The 11,213-nt window shown below is 39.9% G+C and overlaps 1 protein-coding gene across 2 annotated transcripts in view; it reads left to right on the top strand.

Moving 5' to 3' along the window:
- The first annotated feature begins 4,026 nt into the window (after positions 1–4,026).
- Positions 4,027–11,213, top strand: part of Far1 (fatty acyl-CoA reductase 1) — a 59,580-nt gene continuing 52,393 nt past the window's right edge. For both annotated transcript variants that reach the window (XM_026395891.2, XM_026395890.2), the window contains exon 1: positions 4,027–4,114. The gene's annotated coding sequence lies outside the window, so the exon portion shown is untranslated. The remainder of the gene's footprint in view (positions 4,115–11,213) is intronic.

Genomic DNA, 11,213 nt, shown 5'->3' with positions numbered 1-11,213 from the left:
TCTGAAACACCCAAGACAGTGAAACCCAATACTGGGTTTCACTCTTCCTTCATAGATGTGGAAATGCAGCCACAGGGACCTGTGCATACTTGCTCAGACTGGCAATTGATGTGCTAATAGAAATGTTAGAAACTTGATGGGGTATTTTTGTTAGTGGTTTTCTACCAGCCTATAAAGCAGACCAATTACAAGTGTCATAATTGGGTGCGGGGCAAGGTAGAAATCACCACACGAGTTGCAGAGAATAACTGCCTTAACTGGAATTTAGCTCACTGGAGCAAAGTTGTCTGAAACTGCTATCAGAATGAACATCTCTGATACATTGTGTGATGAGATCTCCCCTGAATCTACAAAGAGAGCTGCATTCCCTTCAATTTTGTTAAAATAAACAAACAAACAAACAAAAAGACATTTTTAATGTGCAATAGTTACTTTTAAATTGTCATGGAATCTGTAAAGATAAAGCATGATAAAAATAATTGTTAATTTGGTGAATTTCATGAGTGACATAGATAAGATTCTGTGCTACTCACTGAGGGGAATACAAATATATGTTAGGGCAAGACATAATGACTTGATTTGGTTTTGGAGGTGGCAATGGCGTACAGTAGAAAAATTCTGGTGTTTGCTATTAAATAGACTTACATTTCAATCCCACTTCTGTTACCTGATAGCTGTGTGACTTTGTCATGTGACTTGTCTCATTGAACCTCAATTTCCTCTCCCCAAAAATGCAGATGAATAGATGAGTACTTGCAAAAGGTTTTTGTGGGGAATACAATGAAGAACTCACCAGAACTATGTTTAATATAACACTGACAGAAAAATATATTGTAAGTTAGAAAATGATACTTGCCATAAGAAAAACATTTGCAGTACAGTTTCTAAAACCTGGATTAAAAGCATGTACAGATGTTCTATATTTCAATAAAATTATAATATTCAGCAGCCTAATTTTCCAAGCTCTTGTTGAAGAAAGATAGGGAAAACCATGGGATGAATGATTACATTTTTTGGTGTCTGGGTTAATCAGCTTTCTATTTACTGTAACAAATACTTGAGATAATCACCTTAAAAGGAGAAAAGATTTACTTTGGCTCACAGTTTTGGAGGTTTCAGTTCATGGTCAGGTGAACCCATTCCTTTTGGCCCTGTAGTATGACAACATACCTTGGCAGGAAGAATATGGTGGAGCAAGCCACTCTCTTCCCATGGCTGAGAAGCAAACAGAGAGGAAGAGATTGAGGTTCCACAATACACTTGGAGGGAGGGCATGTGGTCCCCAATAACCACTCCCACTAGGGCCCACCACTTAAAGGTCACACCACTTTCCAAAACAGCTAGGATGAGGACCAAGTCTTTAAAATATATCCTTAGTGGGACAATCCAAATTCACACTACAGCAGTGTTATTACATTTTCTAGGGAAAACTCTGGGGCCAAATCCTTCATTGCCTTTGTAAAGACTGTTAATTGCTCATTTGTTGTAGCTATATGAATTTTTAAAATTTATTTAAGAATAATAGTGCACTATAGGGATTCAGGCCAAATAACATATTCTACTCATGGGTTTATACAATCTTGGAGAGTGATCCTTTCTTTTGTCTTCCTCCAGAAAGTTCTCTGCCTATCTGTGGAGTCTCTGCTGGACGTACCTACTACATGCACACTGACTTGAATCAAATAAGATGCCTATATATTTTCAATTCTAAAGCTATTTTTAAAAGTCAGAATGTAGTCATTAAGCAACTACTTAAGTAACTCCATGTTTTCCTCAGAGCTAAGTATTAATTTTTGCACTTATATACAGATATTTCTTTTGAGAGAGAGAGAGAGAATTTTTTAGTTTTCGGTGGATACAACATCTTTATTTTTTATTTTTATATGGTGCTGAGGATGGAACCCAGCACTCCGCGCATGTCAGGTGAGCACGTCACCACTTGAGCCACATCCTCAGCCCCCAGATAGTTCTTAAAGATTAAGTTGTTTTCATTAACAAATAATTTATGAAGTATTTTCTGGCAATAGTGTCTAATTGCATATGTTGATAAACCTTAGCAGTGGTTAACATAACTCCATGTCTTCTAAGAATATGCTTCTAAATTCCCTAAGCTGGGTTAGATTCTCTACGTAGTCTCTCACCCTGAATTATATTGGAATTGTCTCAAAACATTCAATGCTCTGTGGAAAAAAACTGACATATCCAGCTTTGCATGCCTACTTTAGAAAGGAGTACTTTAAATGAAGACATTTATCTGAATTGAACAAATTAATGACTAAAGAATTAAATACTATTACCTTTATTTTATTCTGATTGTTCTTTTAGAGTCAAGAATTTAGCCTAGTTTTTGTTTGTTTGTTTTTTTTTTTTTGAGATGAGGTCTTGCTATATTGCCCAGGCTGGCCTCCAACTCCTTAGGCCAGTCTCTGGGTAACTGTGGATACAGGTGCATGCGCTGCCTGGCATGGCCTCGAGTTTTTGTTTGTTTTGGGGAAAGATCCACTTTAGGAAATGTTTCACCTGACCCTGTCTATTTCAGAATTTGGGTACTGGACTCAGTGGGTTCTAGGCCCTCTCTCTAGTCTTGCCTAACACAGTAGATAGAAGGTAAGCAACTGTGGTAGATGTGTGTTCTGTGATTCCTGCCAGAAATGGTGTTGGACTGTGAGTCTTTGGATGTACAAACCAAGGTTTCAAGTTTTTCAACTTTGTTCCTGGGCTTAGAGTTTAGGTAGGCCACAGAGAGAAGGCAGCTTAGTAAACTTTTGTAGTTTTCAACTGGGTGCGGTACTTTTTGAGTGTCTTTGTGTTACTAACAGCGCCAGGCACTGAAACAAGCTCTGAAGCCCTAAAAAAAAAAAAAAAAAAAAAAAAAAAATCGACATCTGGCCCATCCTTAAAGTTTTAACCGATGTGTGCTATTCACTGTGCCAGGAGCTTTAACTCATTTTTACTTCTCACAAATGCTTTTTTTTTTTTTTTTTTTTGTGGCTTTTAATTGACAGCTAACTCCTAGTGGGGATTGTTTACAACGGAGTAATTCTGATGATCCCTTCATTATTTTAAGAAGTGAATTATATCTCAACATAGTGCGTAGAGTGCACTAACCTTAAGTGTACAGGTAGATTAATCTCTACACATGCACACACCCCAGTAACTACTACCCAGATTAAAAAAAAAAATGAACTTTTCCAACACCTACTAGATTCCTTCTTGCCTTTTCCCACCAAACAAGTTCCCACTCCTCAGAGATAACCATTATTCCAACTTTTCTCATCAAACCTAAATTCTGTACGGCATGATCTTGGAGAAAGTAGTAGGTGGAATGATTTGACCTACAATACGGTGGGGCTGTTCGACGCTCTCCGTAACTGGGGACCATGCAGATTCAGGGGTCCACAGAGCGAGGGTTTCGCTCTCACGGACCCAAACCCAGATGGTAGTTGTCCAAGATATTCCCTCACCCTCAGCACCCACCAAAAAGCACGGCAGACTCCGTGTAAGCAGAGCTGGAGCACGCTACAATGGCTGCCCACAGCCTCCCGCGCCGGCTTCCCCGCGTGCTCTTCGCTTTTCGCGTGGGCACCCCTCCCGCGCCACCAACACCCGGGCGTGGCCCTGGGTGCTACCCGCACAGACGCTAGCTGCCAGGGGGCGCTGCCGAGCCTGGGATGTAGGGCGCGCGCCCATTGGCTGAGCTTCTCTCCGCCGGCCGGCCGCCGCGGCGCCCACCTCCGGGTCCTCTCGCAGCGCCCCGATTGGCCGTTCGCGTCCCACTGGCGTTTGCTCCCGGCCCCCTCCCGCCCGGATGGAAACCTGGTGGGGGGTGGAGGGCTGAGCCGGGGGAGGAGGGAGTGCAGTAAGGGTGTGCGCGAGAGCCAATCGAGAGCAGACGTGGAAAAGGGGCGCCGCGCCATCCAGTCACATCCCGAGGTGCGGTCGGGGCTCGTGACGCGAGTGCGGGCCGCATCCAATGGGCGGGCCTCTGTCTGTCCGCTCTTCAGCAGCCGGTCGGGGGCGGTGGAAACGCGAGTGAGAAGAGCGCGGCGGCAGCGGCGGCGTAGCCATCGCGGGATTGCCGGGGGGAGAGCGAGGCCCGAGTGTCTGCGTCTAGGTGAGAAGCAGGGGCACCGCGGGAGGGCCGGGCTGCTGGCTCCTCCCCGCCTGGCTCGGACCGCGGCTGTGGGAGCCGGGACGCAAGCTGGGTCGAGGTGGGGCCGCTGGCCTGTCCCGCCCCCGCCCCCACCCGCGTCCGCCCGGAGCCGGGGCGCCCGCGTCTGCCCGGATGGTCTCTGCAGTGTGGCCCGGCCGCCGCCCTCCCAGGGGCCGGGACCGCTGGGGAGATGTAGGAAAGGGCCTGGTTGGCAGCCGCGGAGCCGGGGGCGCCGCCTGGGGTGGGAGGCCGCGTAGAGATGGCGAAGGTGGGGCGGGTAGTTAACGGGGGAGCGGGCTCGAGTGCTCGAGAGAGCGTGGCGGCAAAAGGAGGCCTGTGATTGAAGGATTTGGGGTCTGGAGAGGAAGAAAGTGATGGGAAGCGGGTGATGCTCAGGAAAGGGTGTCCGGGGAGAAAGCGTGGGACTGGGAAGCGTGGTTGGCCTCTTGGAAGAAGGCAGCGACAGGGGTTAGGGGAAATCAGCTGGGAGCGAAAGGTTTGGGTTTTGAAGGTTGAGGTCTCTGGACAAATGGGGACACGTGGATCTCGAGTAAGCAATGCATCTTTGAAGCCGGAAGGTGACTGAGCGGGGAGGCTTTAGGTGAGATGTGAATGGAGGATGTTTGACGAGGCATTATTTGGCCAGTTTGAAAGTACACAGGGAGGATTATGTGAGGTAGCTGAAGGCTGTGAATCTTTTATGAATAGTTGAGCAAGAACAGTCTGGAAAGACGGAAGGAGCCAGGTCCACAGATTCATTCACTATACACTGGAGACCGAAAAGTGTTAACTCACTTTTGAGGTTGATAATCCTTCTTTCTGCCTCCGCACTCTACTTCCCACTCTCATTGACAGTCCAACTAATTGTTTTACTTCAGCAGCGAACAAACTTACCTTCTCCAAAGTAATGGGCACAAATATTGTTTGCTTTTGAGTGGACAGCTGTGAGGAGATACTTAATTCTTTACATTAAAAAAAAGTCAAATGTGTTAGTTTATAGGCAACATCAGAAAATACTCTGGGAATATCTGCCCTAGAGGGGAGTTTCTCAGTTGTATTTTTGGGCATGTGTAATACAGCATTAAAGTGATGCAAGACCTCTTACAGCAACACAATAATTAATGTGTAAGTACAGCCGGTTTTTTTTTTTTTTACAGGATCATCCTTTTTGAAAATGTAGTGAAATTTGAAGATGTGTTATGCTTTCTGGGAAGTTTCAGCTTGAAAAGTTTTATAGCCAAGTTAGTTCAAAATTCTTTTCAGAAAAGAAAGACATAATTTATGTATATCACTATTACTGCCTTTCTGTTTGAAATTTTGGGGGTGTTTATTTATGATGTGTGGACAGAGGTTGGGGCCAGAGAAGAAGTAGTGTGAACAAAGGTGGCCCACTACCACATACGTATCCAGTGGATTTATTTATTTATTTATTTAATATATTTTTATTAGTTGTTGATGGATCTTTATTTCATTTACTTATTCATAGGTGGTGCTGATAATCAAACCCAGTGCCTCTCACTTGCTAGGCAAGCACTCTACCACTGAGCCTCAACCCCAGCCCTATCCAGTGGATTTAAATGAGAGGAATAATTTTTGTTTGAGGATGGGACAAAAGATGAAAGAGTTACAGTGTCAGGGACAAGATCCAAAGAGAGCAGTTGTTGTATGGGGTGTTTTTTTGTTTACCAGATCAGGGAAGCATTGTAACTAATGGATCATTCTTTGGGATGCAGAAATAATTTTTGTGGAAGTTATTTTTTGGTAACACTATTAACTATGACCACATTTTACCCTTAGTGTAACAGAATACTTAAGTGTTGGCCATTTGGAGCAGAGAAGTAATCTTAGTGGTGTGGAGTTAATCAGGGAAGGTTTCTGAAAAATGTGAGTTTTTAGTCATCACTTGAAGTATTAGTTAGGATATGAGTTAATAGAAGACCCAATAATGGCAGCCCAGTTTGGATATAGTATGAGCAACTATGGAAAAGAATCACAAATTAAAAATGTTTTTTAAGGATAATTGAATATTTTGAATGAACATTTAAGGGTGTGGGAATCAAGCCTCTTGTTGCAGCTTAGTTGATAAATGATGGTTCTGTGTGGTGTCTAGGAGATAATTTTAACAGTTGATGGATTAAAGATTGGCAATAAAGGAAAGTGCACAAAAAATTTTTTTGATAAGCAAATGTAGTAAAAATAAGTTGGATTATTGAGAGGTAAGTTTGATAGTCAATCACATATACTTAGAAACATTTTTGAGTTTTATAGATTATATTGATAGTAAAAACTGCTTGGCTTTGAGCTTTCTAAGTATCATATTTGGATTATCTAAAAATTATAGGTGGGGAGCCTGAGGTTCAGAGAGATTTAACTTGCCTAAGGTCACACAGCTAATAAATGGCAATGTTAATTGAGCATTGTTGCCAGGCACTATACTACATGCACAAGATTCCTAGTGGACAAGAAAATTCAAGGGTTTGGCTTGAGCCATTTTTTTTTTTTTAAGAGATTGTTATAGAAAAAGATCCAGTGAAGAAATTAAAAGATTACTTGGAGAGATTTTTGTAGATACCAAGGAATATGCTATTGATAGAAACCTAAGAAAGAAGGAAGTGTTCAGCAACAAAATATCTAACTGAAAGACTTGGAGGAGCAATGATAAGAAACTACTGAGTTAAATAAGGAAAAAAAAGAAAAGTAAATTTAGTCAGGATGAAGGTATTAAAATATGGGCAGCTAATCATGCTTAGTGCCAAATTTAAATATTTGGCATGATCATAGTTCCGATGAAATCCACAGGAAAGATGATGGTAGGTCCCCTTGTATTACTTTAATCTTTTGCTAAAAAGATCTTGAATGGTTTAAAAATGCTTATACTTTGGTTTAGTTCCAAATTTAAAAAAAAATGATAATGGGGGGGCATAAAAATCATTCAACAGAAATGAGCTAATAGGGAATATGTAGTATCTAGGTCTGAACTTGGAGTGAGAGAAAAGAAGGTCTTATTTCAGTACCTAATCCATATAAGCCACTTTGGTAGGCTGTTCCCATCTTGGAAATAACTGAATTATTGCTGGTGGGAATTGAAACTCTACCTACTAGAAGAAGGCATTTACTTAATTTGAGAGATGGGGTTACCAAAGTACTCCTAGAGCTATGGTCTTGACTTCCTAAACATTTGTTTCTTAGAGGTAAATAAATGAGTTTAAGCTTAAAAGAAAACAAACCACTCATAGAATTTAACCATCTTAACTGTTTCTTTTGGTATTCATATTCTTCCTTGGTCTCACACATTGATTCTGTAGTTCCTCTCTTGGTGGGTTTGTCTTGGGCCTAGAGTTTCAGTTCAGTAAAGCAGTATGAAAGTACTGAATTTACATTTAACTGAATGACTTAAACAGTTAAAAGTTCATCATTGTTTTCCCAATTTGAAGGAAGAAGATAAATATATTTTCAAAAAGCTTTTTTTTTTTTTAACCAAGGAATTATTCCCAAGCAACTAGTAGGATTTGTCCTAGAATCAGTACAGATTGATTAAATGAAGAGGGAGGAGTCTTATAAATCAGTTTAGTGTTTAATTTTATTTGGCCCATGAGGATTATAGGAGAAAACTAAATGTGATTCCTATTTTATTTAGGCGCTGTATTATATTCCTTAAATAAATAACATATAATTCTCAATGCTTTCATGTGTGTGTCCTATTTCACAGATGAGGAGAAGGAAGTTCAGAGAAGTTGGTAATTCTCCAGAGGTTGGAGAGCTAAGTAGCAGATCTGGGATTCAAACTTTGCTTTGTCTCCAAAACTCTAGCGTGAGACAAATAACAAGAAGGACTTATTTATGTTAGTAACTATAATTGGGGCAGAGAGCCACATAATCATAGGTATTTAATAACTGTTACCCTAGAGAAAATGGGACTTCTTGCTCCAAGTGTTTGTGCCTTGTAGTACTGCCTCAAATGAGAGTGCTATCGATGTGTCTTATAGGATACATTATATTACATTTTCTTGCTTTAGAGATGTATGTTTTCACATTCTGATATTTTTCAAAATGAAGATGTATTTTACTTTGTCTTTATATTAAAATGTTTATTAAATGGTCTTAAAGTCAAATGAGTCTCAAAATTGAGGAAGTATGGTAGATGTCTGTAGTTTGCATTCTTAACCATTTTTTTACCAATTTGTTCGTTTTCTACCCAGTCTCCCTTTACTTATTGTATCACATTCTTTTATTTATTTATTTTTTTCCAAAGAGAGAGAGAGAGAGAGAATTTTTTTTTAATATTTATTTTTTAGTTTTTCGGCGGACACAACATCTTTGTTGGTATGTGGTGCTGAGGATCGAACCCGGGCCGCACGCATGCGAGGCGAGCGCGCTACCGCCTGAGCCACATCCCCAGCCCCCTATTACATTCTTTTAAAATATGGTATAATATAAAATTGAAGTATGTAGTAAAATTGCACGACAAAATAACTCATTCTCTTTAATAGTGTGCTGTAGAAAAAGTGTTGTGATGTAGATATTTTATATTAGACAGTGAATCAGCAGATTTAAGTTTCAGTCTTGGTTAGCAACTTGCTGTATACTCTAGGCAAGTCACTTCCCCTCTTTGGTCTTTAGTTTCCTCATCCGTTAAATGGAAGACTTTTAAGCCAGCTGTGGTTGAACAAGCATTGTGCCCTCCTTCTAATTAAAAACATGGATGTTTTAGATATCGTACCTTTTATGAAAACTGTACTGCTTTTACTGTTTTTTAAAATATTTTTATTAGTTGTTGATGAAATTTTTTATTTTATTTATTTATTTGTATGTGGTGCTGAGAATCGAACCCAGTGCTCACACATGCTAGGAAAGAGCTCTACCACTAAGCCATAATCCCAATCTCGCTTTTGCTGTTTAGCTCTATTGTAGAGCAAGTGCTATGAATCCTCTCTGGCTAGAATGTGAGTGTGCATATCAACATTCATATATAAGCCCCTTTGAGAAAATGATGCCTCTTTGTGTGCATATTAACCATTTGACAATTTTAAGATTATTTTGAAATATCTGCTATAGATCATTTTTACATTCCGTGGAATTCTTAGAAATGTTGGAATTTCATGAGCTATCCTTGTGTTTAGGGAATTCATACCATGATAATTATGAGGTGTTCTGATTGAGAGTAAATTTAGTTTTTTTGGTACTGAGGATTGAACGCAAGGGCACTTAACCTGAGCCACATCCTCAGCCCTTTTTATTTTTTATTTGGAAACAGAGTCTCACTGAATTGCTCAGGGCCTCACTAAGTTGCTGAGGTTGGCTTTGAACTTGAGATCTTCCTGCCTCACCTTCCCTACCCCCTGGGATTACAGGCATGTGCCACCATGCCCTGGAAAATATTAAAGTATATTAAGCAATTCTTAAAGTTTAAAATCCTCTCTGAACATTCAAAACTCCCAAAGCCCATTCAAGTATCCTTCGGGATCTGTAGATCCTGGTTTAATAATTCATTCTTTAATATAAGGGTAGAGAACATACTGTTAAAATTCAACTAAATTATCATGTGTTATGCTCACCTTTTACAAATGATTATTTTTTAATAGAAATGATAAAATCATGAAGTTTATCATACAATTGTGTAATTTTTAAAAATTAGACTAATTCTTAATTGGATTCTTATAGGAAGACAAGCTGGTTTAATAAATAAGTAGGAATGATTTTACAAAAGATTTTGGAGTAGGTGTATGGTACTTTATATCATGACAACTATCCATCCTGAATTAACAATAAGTTGAATACATGATACAAAAGTGAACAATGATTGGGTGTGGTGATGGATACTTGTAATCCCAACTACTCAGGAGGCTGAGGTAGGAGGCTTACAAGTTCCAGGCCTACCCGGGCAATTTATCAAGATTCTGTCTCAATATAAAGTTGAAAAGGGCTGGGAATGTACTTCAATAGTAGAGCACCACTGGATTTCATCTCCAGCATGTGGGGGGAATAAATATATCACCACCACCCCCCTTCCCTGCCCCCAGAGATAACTGGGTTCAATCTTCAGCACCACAAAAAAATAAATAAATAAAGGTTTTTTAAAAAGTAATTATAAAAAAGCTCAATAAAAAGCAAGAATAATGATAATTGAAAACTATGATCAAGTTAGGACAACTTAACTGATAGTGTTTCACCTTTAAGCATTTAAGATCATTGGAGGGAAAGTTTTGTTAAAAAATTTTGAAGTTCACATCTATGTTGAAATAACTCCTAGAAGTAATGCACAGTTTTTGATTTATAAAGGATTGATTCTCCATCCAGCCCTGAGACCATAAACATTGATCAGCCACTTAGTTTGAAAGAAGTCTTAAATAAATCTCTTGAAAACACATGGTTTAAAAAACTTCATTGTACTTAAAATATAATCATTATTTATTAGCATGAGGAGAATCCTTAAGAGATAGGAACCAGATGAAGTAGTTGGTAATAGAACATTTAATTGTAGAGCAATGCATAAGTGTTTGAGGATGGTAAATATTAGGTGCAGTGTTTTAAAGTGATAACCTTTGTGACTTGTTGGAGTTAATAATTCCCTAAATATGGGGCTCAGGTTATAGCTCAGAAGTAGATCGCTTTCCTCGCACTTGTGAGGTACTGGGTTCAATCCTCAGCACTAGGAAGGAAGGAAGAAAGAAGTTGTGTCCATCTTTTGTGTGTGTTTGTGTGTGTGTGTGTGTGTGTGTGTGAGAGAGAGTTACTGGGTTCAATCCTCGGAGGGAGGGAGGGAGGAAGAAAGGAAGGAAGGAATTGTGTCCATCTGTTTTTTTGGTTGCTGGGGATCGAACCCAGGGCTTTCTGCATGCAAGGTAAGCACTCTACCAACAGAGCTATAGCCCCAGCCCTTGTGTCCATCTTTAAAAAAAAATCTTAAGAAATAATTATTCCCTAAATATCTAATGCCTGACTAGCAAATAACTTATTCTAATCATTGATCTGGCTGTCTCTTCAGTGTATTCAAGGAGTAATCAGAGAGGTGAATTGACTTGCCCAGGGTCATTTGGTTATAGTAATCTTAACGATGTCA

Source organism: Urocitellus parryii, chromosome 4 (assembly GCF_045843805.1).
Source record: "Urocitellus parryii isolate mUroPar1 chromosome 4, mUroPar1.hap1, whole genome shotgun sequence".
Taxonomy (NCBI): domain Eukaryota; kingdom Metazoa; phylum Chordata; class Mammalia; order Rodentia; family Sciuridae; genus Urocitellus; species Urocitellus parryii.
This window is presented reverse-complemented; position numbering and strand designations above follow the sequence as displayed.